The 24514-nt window shown below is 41.8% G+C and overlaps 1 pseudogene; it reads right to left on the bottom strand.

The window, feature by feature from the left end:
• Window positions 1-749: 749 nt before the first annotated feature.
• LOC124623424 lies at window positions 750-867 on the bottom strand (annotated as a pseudogene).
• Between the last annotated feature and the right edge of the window lie 23647 nt (window positions 868-24514).

Genomic DNA, 24514 nt, shown 5'->3' with positions numbered 1-24514 from the left:
AGAGTAGATTTCTAGTCTCCAGGAAAGTCATTATACTACAACATAAAACGTGTTCCAATACGTGTTCTCTGCACAAATCGGACCACCATGATGAGATTTATTACCCTTGGAAGTTGTGTGGTAGGTGGATAAAAACTTCATGTACGTGTTCTGTATACAGTTTTGACAGAGGCTCCAGCTCAGACGTTAATATCAACACAACGCAATCGCTGACAGTTAATCCAGTGGGTGGCTAGGTGGCGGGGGGTGGGAGGGGGGAGGGGGGGGGAGGGGGGGCTATGGGGCTACGGTCAAAGGGGCCCATACTGGGTGGCAAGAGGGGGGCGCAGCCTCCCCCAACGCTACCTCTCAGGGAAAGGAAAAATATAGTGTAATCAGATCTTTTTCTTCCAACAATGTGATTTAAAAGTCGGCATTACGCCGAGTGTGAACTGGAACTTTTTAGGGCTACTTACATGTCATTCGTTTCCCAAATTATTGAAACTAATTCTCCATACTCCAAAAACTAACTGGGTAATCTCAACAACAACAACAACCAGACTTAATAAAGCACTCCGTCGTCAGGCCACGATTGGCCTACCGGGACCATCCGACCGCCGTGTCATCCTCGGTGGAGGATGCGTATAGGAGGGGCGTGGGGTCAGCACACCGCTCTCTCGGTCGTTATGATGGTATTCTTGACCGAAGCCGCTACAATTCGGTCGAGTAGCTCCTGAATTGGCATCACGAGGCTGAGTGCAACCGAAAAATGGCAACGGCGCATGGCGGCCTGGATGGTCACCCATCCAAGTGCAGACCACGCCCGACAGTGCTTAACTTCGGTGATCTCACGGGAACCGGTGTATCCACTGCGGCAAGGCCGTTGCCACCTTTCCGACTTAATAGTCTCAAAAATTTTCTCGCTACTGTAATTTGCATTATAATAAACTGAGTACCTGCAATTGCCCGCGTATTTGTTTATTTCAGTCTTCTGTTAGTCCACTCCTCCTTACCGAGCGAGGTGGCGCAGTGGTTAGACACTGGACTCGCATTCGGGAGGACGACGGTTCAATCCCGCGTCCGGCCATCCTGATTTAGGTTTTCCGTGATTTCCCTCAATCGCTCCAGGCAAATGCCGGGATGGTTCCTTTCAAAGGGCACGGCCGACTTCCTTCCCCGTCCTTCCCTAATCCGATGAGACCGATGACCTCGCTGTCTGGTCTCCTTCCCCGAAACAACCAACCAACCAACCACTCCTCCTTACCCTCTCTCTATCCATCTCTTCCTCCCACCTGCCCTTGCTCATCCCCTCCTCTTCCCTTTTTCTGCTCCCCCCGTCGGAGATTCGAGTCCTCCCTCGGGCATGGGTGTGTGAGTTGTCCTTAGTGTAAGTTAGTTTAAGTTAGATTATGCAGTGTTTAAGCATAGGGACGGATGACCTCAGCAGTTCGGTCCGATAGTCCTCACCACAAGTTTCCAAATTTTCCCTTTTCCTGTCCATTTCCTCCTCCCTCTTTCTCTGTTCATTTCCTCCTCCTCCTCTCCCTGCCTATCTTTCCCACCCCCTATCTATGTCCATCTCTTCCACTTTCCTTCCTCTGTCCATCACCTCCTCCCCCCTGTCTGTCTTCAAATACTGCTTCCCCTTCCCTGTCTCTCCATCTCCTCCTACGTCCTTCTCTCTCCACATTGTCTCGCCCACCCTAATAGGATGCTGATGGTTCTTACTCCCTCTGTATTTCCTTCCATATCACGACTACTATGTATATCAAATTTGGTTGAAATCGTTCCAGGGGTTTCAGGTGAGAATTTTACCTGTGGCTTTGCCCATGTATGTACATGACAAATACATCCCAAATATTCTTAACATACACTACTTGCCATTAAAATTGCTACACCAAGAAGAAATGCATATGATAAACGGGTATTCATTGGACAAATATACTATACACTGACATGTGATTACATTTTCACGCAATTGGGGTGCATTGATCCTGAGAAATCAGTACCCAGAACAACCACCTCTGGCCGTAATAACGGCCTTGATACGCCTGGGCATTGAGTCAAACAGAGCTTGGATGGCGTGTACAGGTACGGCTGCCCATGCAGCTTCAACACGATACCACAGTTCATCAAGAGTAGTGACTGGCGTATTGTGACGAGCCACTTGCTCGGCCACTCTTGAGCAGACGTTTTCAATTGGTGAGAGATCTGGAGAATGTGCTGGCCACGGCAGCAGTCGAACATTTTCTGTATCCAGAAAGGCCCGTACAGGACCTACAACATGCGGTAGTGCATTAGCCTGCTGAAATGTAGGGTTTCGCAGGGATCGAATGAAGGGTAGAACCACGGGTCGTAAACATCTGAAATGTAACGTTCACTGTGCAAAGTGCAGTAAATGCGAACAAGAGGTGACCTAGACGTGTGACCAATGGCACCCCATACCATCACGCCGGGTGATACGCCAATATGGCGATGACGAATACACGCTTCCAATGTGTGTTCACCACGGTGTCGCCAAACACGGATGCGACCATCATGATGCTGTAAACAGAACCTGGATTCATCCGAAAAAATGACGTTTTGCTATTCGTGCACCCACGTTCGTCGTTCAGTACACCATCGCAGGTGCTCCTGTCTGTGATGCAGCGTCAAGGGTAACCGCAGCCATGGTCTCCGAGCTGATAGTCCATGCTGCTGCAAACGTCGTCGAACTGTTCGTGCAGATGGTTATTGTCTTGCAAACGTCGCCATCTGTTCAGTCAGGAAACGAGACGTGGCTGCACGATCCGTTACAGCCATGCGGATAAGATGCCTATCGTCACGACTGCTAGTGATACGAGGCCGTTGGGATCCAGCACGGCGTTCCGTATTACCCTCCTGAACCCACCGATTCCATATTCTGCTAACAGTCATTGGATCTCGACCAACGCGAGCAACAATGTCACGATACGATAAACCGTAATCGCGATAGGCTACAATCCGAGCTTTATCAAAGTCGGAAACGTGATGGTACGCATTTCTCCTCTTTACACGAGGCATCACAACAACGTTTCACCAGGCAACGCCGGTCAACTGCTTTTTGTGTATGAGAATTCGGTTGGAAACTTTCCTCATGTCAGCACGTTGTTGGTGTCGCCACCGGCGCCAACCTTGTGAGAATGCTCTGAAAAGCTAATGATTTGCATATCACAGTATCTACCTCTTGTCGGTTAAATATCGCGTCTGTAGCACGTCATCTTCGTGGTGTAGCAATTTTAATGGCCAGTAGTGCATTTCACCCTTAGCTGCTTACATATTTCAGTTGTAAAAATGGCTCTGAGCGCTATGGGACTTAATGGCTGAGGTCATCAGTCCCCCAGAACTTAGAACTAGTTAAACCTAACTAACCTAAGGACATCGCACACATCCATGCCCGAGGCAGGATTAGAACCTGCGACTGTAGCGGTCGCGTGGTTCCAGACTACAGCGCCTATAACCGCTAGACCACCGCGGCCGGCCATCTGTATTGTTGCCAAATTTAGTCAAGATGGTGGCAGCAGATGTAGCAAAGTTGCACTGATGTCCCCCTCCTCCTTTCCCCCCTTATTCTTCTCCTCTCCCACCCCACCTCCTCCCCTCCCCTCCCCTCCCCTCCCCATACCATCCGGCTATTTCGGTTATATCTCTAGCGAGTTTCACCTGGCAGTTTCATTCTCATTATGACGTCGTATCTCCTGAACTCTGTGCTCTATAGTGACGTGATGAACGCTAATCAAGTAATGAATTAAAATTAAAACGTCACGAATGATGCGGTAGTTTTTACGCATCTCAGTGTTAATGACGTCATATCTCCTGAATTAGTACAATGACATACTGTAGTTTTCGGCGTACGTTCAGCAGCATACGCTGCTACTGTGACCGAAATGTGTTGCGAATAGAGTTAGAAGAAGTAATAAAATAAAACGTCATGCATGATGCGGGAGTTTTTCACGGATATCTCCTTGCCTATGTGTCATACAGTGATGTGCAGGGTGTTTCAAAATGAATATACGAGTTAAGACTTTGTTGCATTTGTTACATTGAACTTAGAATTACATATAATACATCAAATTAAAGAGCAACTCAAACAGTTTTTCCTACGAGTGTTCAATGTGAGCACCATTCGTCACACATCCAATCGATAGGCGAGTTCTTCCCAAACTTTGATCAGTGTGTGTGGAGTAACTGTTTCGATGACGCTGTTTCTAAAGTCGGGTAGTTGATTTGGTAGAGGTGGCACAAACACGTTATTCTTTATATACACCCAAAGGTAAAAAACGCATGGCGGCAGAGAGTGTGTGAACGTGGAGGTCATGAAAAACACGTTCTTGACATCCGGCCCCTTGAGCCAATCCAGCGGTCGTGTACAACGTCGGTTAACCAATCGCTTACTGAGGCGGTGCACCATCTTGCTGACAAATGAAGTTGTCTGGTTCAGCTTCTTCCAGTTGAGAAAGAGCCATAGTTCTAGCGCATCAAGATAAGAAACACTACATTGATTTGCTTCACCAAAAAAGAAACACCGGTAAACTTTCCGCCGGGATATGACACAAAAAACATTGAATTTAGGGGTATCTCTTGCGAATGTGCCATCTAGTGGGATTTGCTGACCCCCAGATGCGCACATTATGTGTGTTCATATTGTCACGTAGAAGAAAGTGAAATTTGATGACTGACGAACACTAACTTCACTTAACGAAGGTTTATTCAGCACTTGCACATGCAAGAGCGCGGAGCGAACTGCCTCTGGCCAGAACGCATACAGTACATATACAGTTACACAACATTCCACTACAATGATTCTTGACATTTGTGGATATTTCTACAATGTACTCGAACCGAATATAGAAATTAAAACTGTACAGTCTAGGTGAGCTGTGAACTCACGACCCTCCATACAACTGTTTCGTATCATAACCACTACACCACAGCGCTACTCAGCTTCTTCTGTGACAATATTTCCGCTTAGGTGAAATAACGATTCATCGCTGAAGATGACGCTACCCAGAAAATCTTCGTTGCCATACAGCTACATTTCGTTTGCAAAATCGTGTGTAAACCGGAGTCTGTAGGTTTTAGAACTTGTAACAGCTGTAAACAATAAGATAAGGATGTTGTTGTAAGCGTCTCCTTAAAAGTCTCCACACAGAAGTCACTGGAACTGCCAATTCACGGCTAGCATTCCGACCTGATTTCTTGGTGCTACGCGCGAAAGACTCATTCGTTCAACATGTGCTTCAGTCACTCTTGGTAGATCCATACTCTCGCCTTTGCGCACAGGTATAGAAACAAAACTATTTGGGTTGCTCTTTCATTTGCTGCATTGTTTATAATTGTAAGTTGAGTGTAATAAATGCAACAGAGCGTTAAACACGTATATTCATTTTGAAACACCCTGTATTTTTGCAGGTACGTTCAGCAGTATAAGCCAACGCTGTCTGCAAAATTAAAACGCCATGATGCAGCAACTTTATTGTTGAATAGCGAGAATGCCGTAAACCTTTCGTGACTGTGTTCTGTGAATCAGCTGTCAACTCACGACATTATAAACAAACAAGGATTTCGCGCGTGTTTTTCTCCTCTATAAATAGACTGTATAGTGATATTCAAAACCAATGACATTTTCAGAAAAACTTTTACCAGTGACTCAGTGCATTGTAAACCAACATGGAGTCTACGTGTGTTATACATCTCAAGATACAGTATAGGTTGTGCAGTAATAATGATAACAAATTACCTGTTTACAGGTGTTCAGTGCTTTGATTAAAACAAGTGCATTTATTTTGAATTATCCAGGATGTCACATCTTGTGATACTTACTTTTGGTATATTTATAAGTTTACTTAAATATTTTCATAAGCATTTCCCATTCTCACTAAACACCACAAATAATAGGTGAAATGAGCAATTTATTTATTGATAAGTAGGTAAGTAAGTAAGCATGTCCCACAAATTTTCTGCTATTCTGAAGCAAAATTAAATATTTAGAATTTCGTTATATTTTGTCTACTATATCAGGCATTAAACACTCTATTATTGTTTACTACATGCTGTTTCTCACTTGTCCAGTATTTTTCCTTATGTTTCTCCCATTTGCAAATATTGCTCACGTTTTCAACATTTGTATGTGTGTATTCAAATCACTTGATAAGTTAGGCCATTTTGTAGTCTTTGATCACTCAGTTATACATTATACCATTACTTTCGTTTTGCATGTGACATTAGATTCAATCGAACTATTGCTTATTAATGCTACAATAATAAGTAACAAGATCATATGGACTTCATCCTGAGTGACCATTTGATAGTCACTTTTTTGTATAATTCGGGTTAATGCATGTATTAATTAGACTCGGTGGGTCGATTATCTGATCATCTCTAAGACAGTCCACTTGCACTGCACCGGACACAGTTCCCGAAAAAAAAAATTAAGCGTCCACAAGGAAGGAAGGAGTATGCAGCACAACAACACAGTACCTAACATAAGAAATTTTTGCAGTATTTATGTTGTAATTTCCATTAACGGAGAAATTTTTTATATAATATATTTTGCCACTGTTTTGCAAATATCTACTTATGGATGAATATGATTATGTAATTTAAATGGAATGTCTAACGAAGAATTATGTAATAACATGTAGTAAACATGCTGGTATAGTGAGGACGATTTGCTATTATGAACAGTCAAAGAGTATATTTGAAGTAGGATACATTCTCACTAGGTGTGAATGTGCACAAGGCAGTTGAGTTTGGCCTGAGCTGTTGTGCGGCAGGCTCTGACAGAGGCGCTCAGGGATGGTGCTTGCTAGCTGCATGTAGTGCACCAGCTGCCACTCACTGAAGTAAGGCCAAGAAGTGTATCAAAGCTAGCCAGCGTAGTAGTTTCATTTTGTGAATGATTACCAGCCTAACGTTAATATTGCGTTACAAGTGCTTAAACATGAACAATTACCAAGTGGGGTCCTGTTCTGTCATTATTAATTAAACCGAATGTCAATGTTGATGGCAAAAAGAATAAAATAGGTGAGCTAATTTAATTTTCATAATTTGTTTAAAAAAGTGAAAGTTATCGACACTTAAACAATAATTGAGACTGATAGTTAAAGATAATGGACTTTATTGTTCTGCGAAATCTTCACTTAAAAATCCAGTATTAATATTCATTGATTATGGAAAAGTAGTTTAGTAGATTACTCAACATCAGAATGTTTAATTTCTTTGTGTGATCAATAATTTCTGTTCTCATTGCGAAATACATAACAGTGATATGTAATTCAAGTTACATAGTAATAAAACATATTTTGCTTAACGGAAAATATCTTTTTGTGAACAATTACCATTGTAGAAATATTAACAGTGGGCTTTATGCTACGATTTGTGAAGCTATTTATTACGCAGACTCAGTGACAAACAATTAGCTGTCAACTGCATATGCTTGGAGCAATTTTCTTTACTGATTTCACGATTAGATTTATTTCGTGTTGCTAACACTGATTTTGATTCTGAGCAAAGTGTTATTGTGTCCGTTCCCACCCGATTGTCTTGCATTAATAATCATGTAAATACTTTTCCAAAGTGATTAACAACTATACAGTATTGTTCACTGACACTGTGACCTGGCGACCGTTTTCTATAACAATCGCAATCTAAACTAAAAAACATTTAACTTCATTACCTGAATTACAGTAACTACTTTGCTGTTATTATCTTTCGATCGTTATTGCGTAGAAGTAGTCGCACAATAATGATTCGGTTATAACTTATTCTACGTTTTTTTTATTTAATTTGTTCTTCGGAACTGATGCCTTTTCCCAGACAACAGGGACATTAGGAACACGTGTCATTAATTATTTCAGTTCTCCGAAGGTGTATATCCGTTATGGGTGGATTACAGTTACTCACTCCAACATCAGGTTTGTCATTAGAGATGGGGCAAAGCTCGGATTATGGAAGGAACCATCCCAACTTTTCCTTGGATTGATCTAGGGATATTATGGAAAACCTAAATCTGAATGGCTGAACGGGGTGAAATTGTCGTCCTCCTGAATGTGAGTTAAGTGCACTAACCAATGTGCACTTCACTCGATCACAAGGGAGAAGTGAATGAACAAACTTCACGAACTGAGAGGTTATATGATTTTATTTCAGTGATCAGAAACTTAAGACATATTTACAAAGAACTTGGCAGTATGAGCCAACTGTTCAGTACAACGTTGTAATCCGTGTGGCCTAGACGCATGCATTGATGTGATGGGAAAGTTCTTATAAAACCGTTGTGTCCTGAGGTGAGCTACCCTTGTCTGTTATCGCTGGTCCTTGATATCCTGGTAACTGGTACTGGGACGAAGTTGATGTCTGAGTTGGTCCCACACGTATTCTGTTGGAGACAAATTGTTAATTTTGCTGGTCACAAGAGTACGTCATCCTTACACGGACAGTTTAGTTTAGAGGCACGAGCCATCAGTGATGAACATTACACTGCTGAAAAGTGGCACCACGATACTGTCACATAACAGGTATACATGAGGGCAGAGGTTATCTGTACTGTACTTTTGTGCCATCAAAACCATTAGTATACATAGAGGTATACCTAGTATACCTACAGGTCACTCAGTCACTACCAGCCATGACCCAAAGTTATAATGGATGGCTCTGTATACCATGACGCCAGGTATAAGGCCGTTACACCTCTTCAAACCAGTGGAAGAATGGAACCTCTCTATTGGTCGCTACAATACTCAATGACGATGGTCATCTGGGGTAGTGCAGAACTGCGTTTGATTGTTGAACACAATGCATTCGTCAGCATTGCATGCTTCCCAATCAAGGCACACAACTCTAAACACAGTCATTTGTGTTGTGTTAACAGCACCCTATGCATGAGATAGTAATACCCTTGTCTGGCTACTGCTAGTCTCCAAACAATAATGCACGATCACACACAGTGTTACATGGATTCCAAAACTTGTTGTCGTATGGAAGACATAGATGTGAAGAGGCCGTGTGAGCAGACGTGATAGACTGGAAACGTGATGGCAAAGTATGCTTGCTCTTGCATTTCCATGCAGTCCAACATTAGGCCACTGTCACATCTGAACGCCCTCCAAATTTAGATATCACTTGATTTGACCAGCCGGCCAAATGGATACCCACAATGAGTCCCCTTTCAAACTTTGTCATATGCCGATAACGCTGTCTCACATGAGTATATGGCATCTCTGCGTCCTTCATAGTGAGCACTCACCATCTAGCGCTGTTTACACTACTTGTATACACTACCATGTCTGCTAATAACACCAAACACGAACAATTCTAATGCTGATATACACTCCTGGAAATGGAAAAAAGAACACATTGACACCGGTGTGTCAGACCCACCACACTTGCTCCGGACACTGCGAGAGGGCTGTACAAGCAATGATCACACGCACGGCACAGCGGACACACCAGGAACCGCGGTGTTGGCCGTCGAATGGCGCTAGCTGCGCAGCATTTGTGCACCGCCGCCGTCAGTGTCAGCCAGTTTGCCGTGGCATACGGAGCTCCATCGCAGTCTTTAACACTGGTAGCATGCCGCGACAGCGTGGACGTGAACCGTATGTGCAGTTGACGGACTTTGAGCGAGGGCGTATAGTGGGCATGCGGGAGGCCGGGTGGACGTACCGCCGAATTGCTCAACACGTGGGGCGTGAGGTCTCCACAGTACATCGATGTTGTCGCCAGTGGTCGGCGGAAGGTGCTCGTGCCCGTCGTCCTGGGACCGGACCGCAGCGACGCACGGATGCACGCCAAGACCGTAGGATCCTACGCAGTGCCGTAGGGGACCGCACCGCCACTTATCAGCAAATTAGGGACACTGTTGCTCCTGGGGTATCGGCGAGGACCATTCGCAACCGTCTCCATGAAGCTGGGCTACGGTCCCGCACACCGTTACGCCGTCTTCCGCTCACGCCCCAACATCGTGCAGCCCGCCTCCAGTGGTGTCGCGACAGGCGTGAATGGAGGGACGAATGGAGACGTGTCGTCTTCAGCGATGAGAGTCGCTTCTGCCTTGGTGCCAATGATGGTCGTATGCGTGTTTGGCGCCGTGCAGGTGAGCGCCACAATCAGGACTGCATACGACCGAGGCACACAGGGCCAACACCTGGCATCATGGTGTGGGGAGCGATCTCCTACACTGGCCGTACACCACTGGTGATCGTCGAGGGGACACTGAATAGTGCACGGTACATCCAAACCGTCATCGAACCCATCGTTCTACCATTCCTAGACCGGCAAGGGAATTTGCTGTTCCAACAGGACAATGCACGTCCGCATGTATCCCGTGCCACCCAACGTGCTCTAGAAGGTGTAAGTCAACTACCCTGGCCAGCAAGATCTCCGGATCTGTCCCCCATTGAGCATGTTTGGGACTGGATGAAGCGTCGTCTCACGCGGTCTGCACGTCCAGCACGAACGCTGGTCCACCTGAGGCGCCAGGTGGAAATGGCATGGCAAGCCGGTCCACAGGACTACATCCAGCATCTCTACGATCGTCTCCATGGGAGAATAGCAGCCTGCATTGCTGCGAAAGGTGGATATACACTGTACTAGTGCCGACATAGTGCATGCTCTGTTGCCTGTGTCTATGTGCCTGTGGTTCTGTCAGTGTGATCATGTGATGTATCTGACCCCAGGAATGTGTCAATAAAGTTTCCCCTTCCTGAGACAATGAATTCACGGTGTTCTTATTTCAATTTCCAGGAGTGTATCTGTCACAGAGACTTGCAACTCTAATCGTTTATGTACCCACTGTGGTTACATTGACACCCGACTATATCTTCTAGGTGCTTCATTTCCTTTAGGCAGTGTAATTACATAGCTGTTTTGGCCGATGGCCTGCCTACACTGGCTTCTCGGTTCCTTTTGTATTTAAATAAGCAAGAACAATTATTTTTGTTTTATGATCTCGTGATAAACCTAAATTTGATTGTTTTTAGCGTGAGCTGTGCACGTGTGTTAATTTACCCTTCGTTATTTTTACATTTAATTTGCAGTTTCCATAAACATGATAATATGATACATATACAATAATTTTGCCTGGCTCACTAAATACTAAGCATATACAAATACTACCTAACATTGACTACTACAAGATAAATTTTCTGTTCTCTTCCTTTCTCTCTCTTTTTCTTTTTCTTCTTTTCCATGGCTCTTCGCAAAATTCTTCAAAAGGTTTCTTTTCGGTTCCTGTAGATATGTGAGATATGTGTCACTAAACGTCTTCATTACACAAGTAAAGGTTAGTCATAGTCATTTAGTTATTCCAATTATTCTATATTTTTAAATTCAGCTAATTTTCTTTTTCTATGTGATAATATGCACCACTGTAGCAGTTGCAGGCAGCATTCTTCGGACTGCGCAGAGAGTCTCTCGCTCACTTGCCTGTCATAGGACGTATGCCAGCCTGTGCGTTCGTCACGTGTTAATAGTTAGTATCACTGTGATAGAACGTATATTTATAATAGATTTCTGAAACTTGATGTTATTAAGTGCTTCATGAAAATAAATCGAGAAATTTATTAGTTAACATGTCGATTATCAACCTTATTCTGGTTGTTGTCTTTCGTCCATCCCTACACGGCCCCTTCCAGACTTGGAAAATGCGTTTATCCACTGTGATCTCAAGGAATTAACGACGAGAAAGTGAAGGGAGCTTACACAACAAACCACAGAGCCACACAAGGCATACACTTTAACCTGTAAAAAAGCTTAGAAGTGTACAGGGTGTTATCAGGATTGGTTGATGGCTGCACCTCCACTCGTAGCTCTCATGAACTAGGGGTCCAGTGGCTCAAATGGCTCTGAGCACTATGGGACTCAACTGCTGAGGTCATTAGTCCCCTAGAACTTAGAACTAGTTAAACCTAACTAACCTAAGGACATCACAAACATCCATGCCCGAGGCAGGATTCGAACCTGCGACCGTAGCGGTCTCGCGGTTCCAGACTGCAGCGCCTTTAACCGCACGGCCACTTCGGCCGGCGGGGTCCAGTGGCTCTGGTGCATAGTGTCTTCACCTCAAACCATGGAGGCACATTCTGTTTCTATTCCCTTGCGAAAACCAAATGTCCAACAACCATTAATTTATGGAATAATTTAATTACTCTATCAGTTTCGGTCTCATTTGCATCATCTTCAGGCCACTGTAAAATTCGACAAATTCATCAAACTTACAACAGAAAACAAATGTGGTATGCAACATCAATTGTCATTATTTAAAAATAAATTTACAATGCAGATGCTTTAGTAAGAAATATACAAAGAGATATTTAAAATACAAACACGTTAAAATAAAATGCATGATCTACAAACACTGGCCACTGTGAACCGTCATTACCTATTAACTGTAATAATAACAACCACTTAAACAAAATACATTTAACATAAAATTAGGAAATACAGTTAAAATAACTACTGTGTAGTAAGTAGAAGAGCCTTCACTAAAAAATACTCTGATTCATGTCGTACAAACAATAGTATAACGTACAGTGCTGATAGTGTAACGAAACGTCATGAAGAAAGAAAATCTGTCTTAAAATGGTATGTGAAAAAGTAAGAAAAAGGAGTAATGTAGGCATAAGTATGATAAAGAAAGAAGCGAACCGATTATAATAGTATAATTGAGTTGTGAAGGAATGCAAGAACCGCTAAAAAGATTGGAAACCCGCAATGAGAATCCTGTATTTAGTTCAAAGCAGAAGCCTATCCTCGAAAACATAACATTTTCCGATGTTGTGCAAATAAGAGATAAATCATGTGAAGCACAAAAAAGTAAAAACAAGATACTGTCTTTAAACTTCTAATACGTTGTAATTATAAATATTTCCTATTACTCGTGTTTCACATCCACAGAAAACCACTTTCAAATAATGTCACCAAAGACATAAAACAGAAAAGCAAAATACAAAAGTAGATGTCAATTACAGTAGCTACCACTATATAATGTGGAGGTGGGAATTGTTGTAATTAGAAACCTTGTCAGTTGTTTTAAATTACAATAGCACAGAATAAAATAGTCTATGAGGAAAATTGATTTGTTAAAAGAATATGAATTACTCCTCAACAAAACATGGGTGCTCAAACAAAGGCCCAAGAGGGACTATATAATATTCATAAAACGGGATGTGAACCATCACCTATAAAATCTAAGGTATGAAAGATGGGATACAACAGAAAACACATATAAAGTGTGCAAATATAAACAAGGATGATGTGCTAGAACAGTCAATATCCAAGGAGTAGTATTCAAACCATAAAAACCAATTTAAAAACGGGGTGCTGACAAACACCCATCAACTGGTCGAACGGCTGCATAAACATGAACAATGAAGAAGATATAGACACAATGACAAAAAGGTTTAGAGCCAGAAGAGTTTATTAAAAATATAAAAAGTGGAGGAACGAGCTGATTGCATGCAAACCCATATCACTAGAACTGTTGGGAAGCTAAGCAAAACCTGAAGAACAACCTGTCAGTTGGCAATAGAAATTATTGCCCTTTGACTGCTACACAAGTCAAAGTCACATACATAAAGAATATTAAAACATGATCCTAACAAATCAATAAACTGTCACAACATCCTAATAGTTATGGCCATAAATATTATAAAGCCTAAAATATCGGTAATCGGATGAAAATGGTACTAATGACAGAAAATTAGTGAACGATGCTAAACTTAAATGGAATCATTGCTTCTATTATAGTGGACAAATGATGTTTCACACCCTGTCTTATTAATACTACTTAGCCCCTCTTGGTCCTTTGTTCAAACACTCATGTTTGGTTGAGGATCATCTCATATTCCTTTAAAAACTCAACTTTTTTCTCAGACTATTTTATTCTATGCTGTTACAGGTTAAAACAATTTACAGTGTCTCTTATTACAATAATTCTTATTTCTGCATTATACTGGGGTAGCTTCTACAAGTGCTGACTGAATTTTAGAGTTATCTTTCCCCTTTACACCAGCGTACACATTTTGAGTATGTAATTTATTTAAGATTTCTAGTTTTATACTTTTCTTTTCAATCTTATATCTTTGGTTACATTACTTGAAATTGGTTTTCAGTGGGTATGACACTCGAATAATAGGCTGTGTTAATACCAGCTACATACTGCAAGTTTAAAGACATCATTCTGTTTTTACTTTGTTGTGCTTCGCATCTTTTATCTCTTATTTCAACAATGACAAAAAAAGAAAAGAAAAAATTACATTTTCGAGCATACACTCTTGTTTCGACCTAAGTGCATGGTTCTCTTTTCTGGTTTTCTACTCTTCTTGGGGGTACGTATTGTGTATTAAACCGGGGACCTAGAAACGACGGAGAGGCTTCGTCCCGCCGTGGCACTCAGGGGTTCACAACAGGCCACAGCAGCCCCACACCAAACACGGGCTTATTGGTTATTGTGCGATTCGGCCCCCAGTGGACACCCCCCTCCCTCCTCGGGAACATCTCATACCAGGCGTGTGTAACTGCAAATGTTTGCGTGGTAGAGTAATTATGGTGTACGCATACATGGAGAGAGTGTTTGTGCAGCAATCACCGACATAGTGTGACTGAGGCGTAATAAGGGGAACCAGCCGGCATTCGCCGAGGTAGAAGGAAAATCGCCTTAAAAACCATCCACAGCTTGGTCGGCACACCGTAATTCGACACTAATCGCCGGGCAGATTCGTGCCGGGGACCGGCACGCCTTCCCGCTCCGGAAGCAGCGCGTTAGACCGCGCGGCTAGTTGAGCGGTCTTCTTAGCGGTTCTTGCATTCCTTCACACCTCAATTACACCATTACAATCGATTCATCTCCTTTCTTTATCATACTTAAGCTTTCATTACTCCCTTTTCTTACGTTTCCATATCAATATTTTGAGACAGACTTTCTGTCTTTGTGACGTTGCGATACTATTGCTTGTATGACATAACTAAGAGTATTTCTCAATGAAGGCTCTCCTAATTATAACAGGGTAGTAATTTTTACTGTATTTTGTAATACTGCATTTTCTTTAAGAGATTCTAATTAATATAGTTAGCAGGTAACCAGTGTTTGTAGGTCATGCATTTTATTTTATCGTCTTTGTATCTTAGATACATTTCTTACACTTTTTGCTAACGCATGTGTATTATAAATTTATTTTAAATAATGACAGTTGATAGCATACCAGAATTGTATTCTCTTGTAAGCTCGATGGATTATGTCCATTCGTACAGCGGCCTGAAGATAGTGCCAATGAGGCACCTACACTTTTTGCTAACGCATGTGTATTATAAATTTATTTTAAATAATGACAGTTGATAGCATACCAGAATTGTATTCTTTTGTAAGCTCAATGGATTATGTCCATTCGTACAGCGGCCTGAAGATAGTGCCAATGATGAACCGAAACTGGTAACGTGATTAAATTATTCTATGAATTTATGGCTCTTCGATATCTGTTTTCTGCAAATCATCGACCAGCTGGAGCCCCGTTCTTCCATTTATTCAAGATGGAATTACAGAAACTGGTTATTTTGGTGTTATCTGTTCGCTACCCACAAATCACAATGTGGTTTTGCAGATGGTTACCCCCTTCGTCTAGCCTCTGGTAGACTGGATAACCGTTTCTGCATCACTACTCGGCAAGCGGAGTCGTCCTGTAGATACTTACTATCTTCTGGTGTTGTTGGAACAGCCTTATACAGTCTCCGACGTGTTGTACTAGATCATGTATATACATTCTAAATAGGAAGTCCTGCCTCACTACTTTGGGATATTCCAGAAATTACCTTTACATCTGTCGATACGGAGCGTGGCGCAGTGGTCAGCACACTGGACTCGCATTCGGGAGGAAGACGGTTCAAACCTGCGTCGGGCCATCTTTACTTAGGTTTTACATGATTTCCCTAAATCGTTTCAGGCAAATGCCGGGATGGTTCCTCTGACAGTGCACGGCCAATTTCCTTCCACACCCTTCCCTAATTCGAGATTGTGCTCCGTCTCTCTCTCTATTTTGTTCCATTAAGAGCGATATGCTGAGTTCTGTCTGTGAGGTTGCATTTCACACGAACAGGAAGAACATGGAGAAATGCGTCTACACTGGAACGCTAATATGCAGATAAATTTCAACGCATTAGCCGTTCGTCATCATGTCTTTACAAATCGTTCGCAGGGCATTTATACAAAGCCAGAATAAATTTATTGGAAATTTGTAGAATGTGTCTGAAGGCTCTCATAAAGAATTACAAAGCTACACAGGAAAGAAGGACACAGTAAAGCATCGTACTGATAAGACGAACCTGACGTGTTCTGTGATTAGTGGTGTAAGCTGTAAACCTTACACAGCAACATTCGGTAACAGGAAGTGAGCACACTGGCGTATTCGTATGAGTGAAGGATTAAAGTATGCATATAAACTTGACAGAAACGCATTGAAACATTGCAGGCAACATACGATCTAGACTCGCTGTAGGTGAACTTAAAATCAGTCAAAGGAGCATAAAACAGTATCGCAAAGTCAGTAATAAGTCAAATAGACTACACCTAATTTTACAAGGCTCATCGCCAATTTCTTCTGAATCTGTAGTATACACAGGGCTCGGCCAGAAATGAAAGTGACAAATGAGGGACCTCCAGATGGCCAAGAGTAATGTGAGGGTCGTGAGTCGAGAGGCTATGCGGAAAATATTTATTTTTACGTAACTTACGTTGCAAATAAACTGAAACTGAGGTTAATGTACTGCTTTTATCAACATTTTCGTAAACGGCATAAAAAGGAAAGAAAAATGAAGATGTGGGATTGCACATAAATTTCCAAGAAATGATTGTACTCTCAGTGTTCACGAGGAGCCCTCAGGAGCTTCACGCAAGCAATAGGTTCCCGATTCAGCTAAAATCACGTGCCAATAGTTGCCTAAACGTTTCTTTGGTATACTTCTTTTGTATGATGCTCCGCAGCTACAAACTGTATGAAATGTATTGTAGTGATAGCCCATCAGAGCTGCTTTCATATACAGGGTACCTACGTCAAAAAGAATCAACCGATTTGGCATGTCTATGTTTCTGGAACTAATAAACATATACAATGTATTTTGTTTTTTGATGAACAAGAAAAACACAAAAAGTTTGTTCCATACCTTTTCATGGCAGTTCATCATGCCTCCCTTGAGATGCACCATATATGTCAATGCAGTAATCAGATTGTTCCCACACTACAGCGAGAATGTCTTGGGTTACAGTTTCCACAGCTGCTGTTATGCGATGTATCAGTTCATTCATCCATGGTGTAACGGAGGCACATAAACATAGTCTTTTATGAACCCCCACAAGAAACAATCACATACAGTCACGTCTGGTAACCTAAACACAGTCAAAGAAAACTGTCATCCTCTATCTTGCCAAGAACGATATAACAGAACTCCAAACGTTGTTGTTTGTCACCTCCACGAAGAGCTTGCAGTAGCTGAATTTTGTATGGTTTCATGTGTAAACGTCGACGCAACACCCACCAGACGGACATCGGGGACGTGTTGAGCTGTCGTGCTGCATGGCGAACGAATTTCTGAGGACTCTTTGTGAAACTATGGCGGATGCGTTCGACGACTGTGTCAGACACTCGGGGACAGCCCGGCATTTTGCCTTTGCACAAACAACCTAGTACGACAGTCACGCTGAACAGATATTACTGAGTGGCTAAAGTTGTACATCACATGGTAGCACCGTTCATCCACGCCAAGTTAGAGTTACACAAAAGATCTCATCAAATAAACTGAATATTACTGAAATTAACACTGTTCCCTGATTGAATTAGTTGTGCGGACTGATTATCAATGCATGCACCAGAGTCACTAGCAGAAAATCAAACAAAGCTCTCACACATTTCAGCTCAGCAAACAGAGATTCTACACAGAGCATCCAAACTCAGCTGAGTCCTAGGGAAGAGTAACCTAATCGTCTCTCCTGGCCAGGGTACACACACGGTGGCCGGAAGGGCTCAGAGAACGTAAGTTGTTTCTACCTGTACCGACCTCGCAATGGCTGCTGACCAGTGGCCATTAATGCCTCTGATAACCAACATAACTGTATTCGAAGCTCTAAACAATGGTTCAAAAAAATGGCTCTAAGCACTGTGTGACTTAACATCTGAGGTCATTAGTCCCCTGGAACTTAGAACTACTTAAACCTAACTAACCTAAGGACATCACACACATTCATGACCGATGCAGGATTCGAACCCGCAACCATAGCAGCAGTGCGGTTCCGGACTGAAGCACGTAGAACCACTCGGCTACAACGGCCAGCCACAATCGTTCGCTACACTGCTCCTAACGTTCATTGAACCATGTAGTGGTTCACATGGAGCCGTTACATGGTCACCATGTAAATGTGCGCGTGGCAGGGACCCACTTAATATTTACAAAAAATATGAGTGTAGGCTTCAGTTCAGAACGGCACTTCTCCACTAGCGCTCGGCATTTCCCCTACAGTGCACTAACTGACCCCCACCTCTGCCACTCTCTCCAAGCTTTCCCCCACCAACTGCACATCTAGGGGCCACAGCATTTTGTGCACACTATACCAGCAGTGGTAATCAACCTTTCTGTTACCATTACCCCTGAGCGCAATCAGATATTAACAACTAACCCCCAGGCACCCCTATCACCATTAACAGTAATGCATAACTAAACTTTATAATGAGAAAGAATTTCGTCTGAACGCTTTCATTTTAAAAAACGGGCGAAGAGAAACAAAATTTGGTATTTCTAGGTGTTTTTTAAACCACTAAGTAATGAGTCAATGTTACAATTGATACAGCTTATTCCTAACATTCCTATTTGATAGGATAAAGAGGCAACTCTCAGTGCATCACAACTGAAACCATAACTCCTTCTCAGGAGAGAAAGCTAATTATCTATATGAAGGGAACATGCCTCCTCAGCAACATTCTTCCAGTAGCGACCTTTAACCGGCCGGTGTGGCCGTGCGGTTCTAGGCGCTTCAGTCTGGAACAGCGTGACCGCTACGGTAGCAGGTTCGAATCCTGCCTCGGGCATGGATGTGAGTGATGTCCTTAGGTTAGTTAGGTTTAAGTAGTTCTAAGTTCTAGGAGACTGATGACCACAGATGTTAAGTCCCATAGTGCTCAAGCCATAGTAGCGACCTTCATCCACACCCAGCACCCTCTTTTAAAATCAAACAAGTTGTAATACTTGCACTATACTCAATGCAAGGATGTGGTAATTCCATATGAAGATAGTAACTGCTCGAAAAGAACAGATACCAATGATAACCATGCAGCTTCTGTAGAAAGAAATGATAATTAATCGAAACCCTCAGCTGCCAACAGGTGTTGTTGATATACCTCAATAAGGACAGCTGAAAATGTGTCCCGACCATGTAAGCAGGAGATCCCGGGTTCGAGTCCCAGTCGGGGCACATATTATATCAACAACACCTGTTGGCAGCTGAGGGTTTCGATTAATTATCATTTCTTTCTAGAGAAGCTGTATGGTCATCACTGGTATCTGTTTTTTCGGTATAGTTACTATCTTCATACAGTTAAAGGCTACGCAGCCATTGACCTTCTGTGCAAATGCGTGCACTTTGCCCGAACTCTTACGGGAATCGTCACCTTAGTTGGTGCGAGTAATGAGTGAATGGGCAAATATCTATTAGGAACATTACGAATGTAGGTTGTGGACAGTTGGGAATGTGGGCCTCACGGGAAGCGTGCAAGGAATGTCCCTACAGTCGCGCCATCCTCTGTGATCTCGGTGGCTCAGATGGATAGAGCGTCTGCCATACAAGCAGGAGATCACGTGTTCGAGTCGGAGTCGGAGTCGGGGCACACATTTTCAGCTGTCCCCATTGAGGTATATCAACAACACCTGTTGGCAGCTGAGGGTTTCGATTAATTATCATTTCTCGTAGTAATTCCAATTCCAAAGAAAGCAGTTGCTGACAGGTGCTAAAATTACCGAACTATGAGTTTAATAAGTAATGGTTGCAAAATACTAATACAAATTCTTGCAGAAGACTGGAAAAATTGGTAGAAGCTGATCTCAGTGAAGATCAGTTTGGATTTCGGAGAAATGTAGGAGCACGTGAGGCAATACTGACTCTATGGCTCATCTTAGAAGAAGGGTTAAGGAAAGGCAAACCTATTTGTGGACTTAAAGAAAGCTTTTGACGATACTGACTGAAATAATCTCTTTGAAATTCTGAAGGTATCAGGGGTAAAATAGAGGGAGTAAAACCCTATTCACAACTTTCACAGGCACAGGACAGCAGTTACAAGAGTTGAGGGACATGAAAGGGGAGCAGTAGTTGAGAAGGGAGTGAGACAGGGTTGTAGCCTATCCCCAGTGTTATTCAATCTGTACATTGAACAAGCAGTAAGGGACACAAACAAAAATTTGGAGTAAGAATAAAAGTCCAGGTAGAAGAAGAAAAAACTTTGAGGTTTGCTGATGACACTGTAATTCTCTCAGAACCAGCCAAGGAATTGAAGGAGCAGTTGAATGGAATGGACAGTGTCCTGAAAGAAGGATAACAGATTAACATCAACAAAAGCAAAACGAGGATCATGGAATGAAGTCGAATTCAATCGGGTGATGCAGAGGGAAACAGATTAGGAAATGAGACAGCAGATGAATTTCCCTATTTGGGAAGCAAAATAGCTGATGATGATCGAAGTAGGAAGGATATAAAATGTAGACTATTAATGGCAAGAAAAGCATTTCTGAAGAAGAGAAATTTGTTAACTTCCATTTGAAACACGTATGTAACGCAGCAGCGATGGCGAGGCATTGTAGCATCTGTGACCAGAGAGTATGCGCTTGACCGCGCGAGTGTTGCGAGCGGTTCTCAGTCAGTAGTAGTCTTTGCGAGTTAGTTGTCGCTATGCAGAGTAGCAGTCAGTCAGTCGTTGCGAGTCTGTAGCTCTGTCTAGTTGAGAGCAGTACTCAGTCTGTAGTCGTCATGCAGAGCGGTCGGTCAGTAGTAGCAGCCCAGTGCGGTTGTGTGATGTAGGCGGTCGGCAACAATGGTCAAGATGAGGAATAAGGTATACTGTTAATTAATATAATCATTAGATAACGAAAAATTTTATTTATTGTAATTATTCTCCAACAAGTCTCTCAATAATAATTTTTTATTTCAAAAGCATTTTCTCAAAAGTTTAATTTTTTTTTTGAACTAAAGATCTCGTTGCACTTCCCATTTCATTCCACTTCTTTTTGAAGAAAAATTTCACTAGAATTACAAAAAAAAGGAGAATATTATTATTTGCAATGTAGTTCCTCCAAGTGGTGCGCAACAACAAGAGCAGATATGTGACATCCATTTATTCTGAGGTAAGACTTTAATTCTGATTGTTTTTACACAGGGCCAAAAACCGATATTTCGGTTTAATTGAATTTTCTTGTCACTGAATGGACTTTAATTTTTTGAAGGATTTATAATTGAGTCAGATTGCGAATTTCACATTTGTTGCCATTGTCAGTACATTTGATTGTAGGCAGGTTACGCATAGAGCCATGTCCATCAGCATTTCTAATTAGTATCGTTATTTTCTTTTAAAATTTTTGTGGGGAGGTTACACTTGGCTCCACATTTCTATTAAGTATTGTCAATTTTCTTTCTTTTAAAAATTGCGGTGGGGAGGTTACACTTGGCGACACCCAGTCCAGGATCGTATTTCGTTGAGAGTCTTTTGAGCGACAGTCAGATATCTGCTCTTATTTGCTTAGATAATTAGGATTTGGCGCAACGCTTTTAATAATATTGTGACTTTCTTTCTACAGGTCAACGGCAATTTGCTGCTTTGTTGTATTTGTGTGTTGCTTTTGCATTGTGCTTATTTGTTTTGTGAAAAATTTTGACTATTGTAAAAATGCCGCGAAAGACTGTGAATAGTGTATCGCGAAGTATTGTGAATGAAATTACCGACTTAAACAACGTGACCGATAGTAATTGTGATACGCAACGTAATGATGACAATCCTGCGTTCACTAACAATCAGTGCATTCCAACCACTAATGATGACTTTCACCTTAATGATGAACAAACGAACTCAATTGTCTCGTCTGTTAACTTGACGACAATTGATGACGCAGAATGCTCTATGGTAATGAGCGCTGTAGAGCTTAACACACCCGATTTGGAAAATTCAAGTAATGTACAGTCAAATCTGTCTAATGAAAATGAACAGATCACACAAAGTAGGACAGATGTATTTAATTCCGAAACAATGACTGATAGTATACATTTGACTGACAAACCTTTTTGTAAATTTCAGAATGACCAAATGGTTACAGAAAGTGAAACAATTCCAGATCCACTATTGAACAGTACAGATAATAGAAATGGTAATTTTGGCTCGGATCCAATTATGGCAATACTGATACAACTTAGGGAAGATAATAAACAACAGAGTGAAAATTTCAAACAACTTAGGGAAGATAACAGACAGCTTAGTGAACAAATTAGAGACGTTGCCGCGCAGTGGCATGACACTAAGGAACAATTGCGCGTGGAAATTGAGGCTTGTTCTCAAAAAAATAGCGAAGAAATTAAGTCTGTTGCGCAAGAATTAAGAGAAATGCAAACAGCCGCAACAGAAACACTCAGAAACGAAATTAGCGGAGTCGCTAAACAATGGTCTGAAAAAGCTGCACAATTACGGGACGAGTTTAAAGCAATGACGGTAGAACTTTCGCGCACTATGGACGCAAAGATAGACGCGAAATTCGAACGGCAGAACACTCAGATTAACGAGCGCTTTAATCAGCACATACAGAACAGTGATACGCGTTTCCGCAGATTTATTCAAGATCAAAACAAAGTAAAACGACAAGTCATGGAAACAATCACTGCACAGAGACAAGAGGACAAACGTAAAATATTCGCGAAAGCGAAGACGTATGTAGACAATAATATTACTACAGTGTCCGACAAAATTAATACCATAGAACAATTGAACGCGGAATTACGGGATGAAATTTCTGATCTTAAAGCAAAAACGGATACACACACAGTAAATATTCAAACAGTGACAGATAGATTCGAACAACTAGATCTAACACAGGATTGCGATGTCATCAAAGCTGATGTCAAAAAACTGAGCGAAACTACGCGCAAGTTGCAAAAACAGATTAATGCGTCTGATTCTAAAACCGATGATCAGGTTAAAGTACTGACTGAAAAATGTGATGAATTGGCCAGTCGTATTGATGTTATCGAAAATGCTAATGACAATAAATCAGACGATACTGCACCGGTTTCATTTATCCAAACGCCTGAATTTCAAAATTTACAGCAGACTATTAATGAGATCGATTCATCTAACAACACGTTACGTAGGAAGTTATCAAATTTACAACAAGAAGTAACAGAGATCAAAAACATTTCAGTCACCAATAACACATCACAACAGACGCCACTTTATGAACATTTGTCAGACTTACGCAGCGTGTGTAATGTGAGCAATTTACAGCAACTACGCGACTTAAAATCCGAAAAGCCACGCGACTTAAAATCTGAAAAACTACGTAACTTGAAGTACGAAACGACACAGACAAACAGATTCACACACAAACCCGAACGTGTTTTCAAATTCAATGACGAGAACGTAGATTACGAGCAATTTTTATCCGCATTAAAATGTAAAGAATTTAATAATGACAGAACACAGATACACGCTTTGCACTGTATACGACAATTTATCTTTGTACATTCACCGCTATTATCGGTAATGGAGAAACTAGCTTTGAACCAGATGCGACAATTTATTTTTGTATTTACAACAGCATTGCCTGTAATGAAGAAATTTGAATTAGCACGGATACAACAATTTGCCTTTGAAATTTTACCGCTATTGCCTGTAACACAAAAGCTAAAATTTATTTGCAGTGCGTAAATGACCTCAGGGGATTCATTACGCTTTAATGAATATGTGCCGTAGCGAGCATAGGGCCCCGAGCTGTAGTAGTGCTGTTTCATCTTTAGTTTTCTGCACTGCTGCCTTCTCTTCTACTATCCTTTATATCTATCCAAACTGCTCTTTAACTATTGCTCTTTGTAGTATTAAGAAACATGTAATGAATATCCGATGTGACAAACTTTTACCGAATGTGACAATTTTCAGTAGGCACTCCCGTAATGACAACTACCGCCGTAATTTTAATTACAGATAAAATCGTAATCATCAGTATGTGTAAAAGTAAAATTAACAGCAAACGCATTTTTTGGTAACAATAGATGTTTTTCACCACAATAGCATGAAAGTCAACCGCTTAGCATACGTAACCAACAATGCAGTCTACAAGGTCAACCAAACTTTAATGTTTCGCCGCGTGCATGTATAGTCTCAGCGCCAACAAATAGTAACGCATGGCAGCAAAGAAATAACTACGTACAGACAACACTCTATTTCAATTCCTATCGCAATACACCGTATAGGAATGATTATTAGGACAGACGTAAAAAGAATGATGAGCA

This window comes from Schistocerca americana, chromosome 7, assembly GCF_021461395.2.
Source record: "Schistocerca americana isolate TAMUIC-IGC-003095 chromosome 7, iqSchAmer2.1, whole genome shotgun sequence".
NCBI classification, from domain to species: Eukaryota; Metazoa; Arthropoda; class Insecta; order Orthoptera; family Acrididae; genus Schistocerca; species Schistocerca americana.
This window is presented reverse-complemented; position numbering and strand designations above follow the sequence as displayed.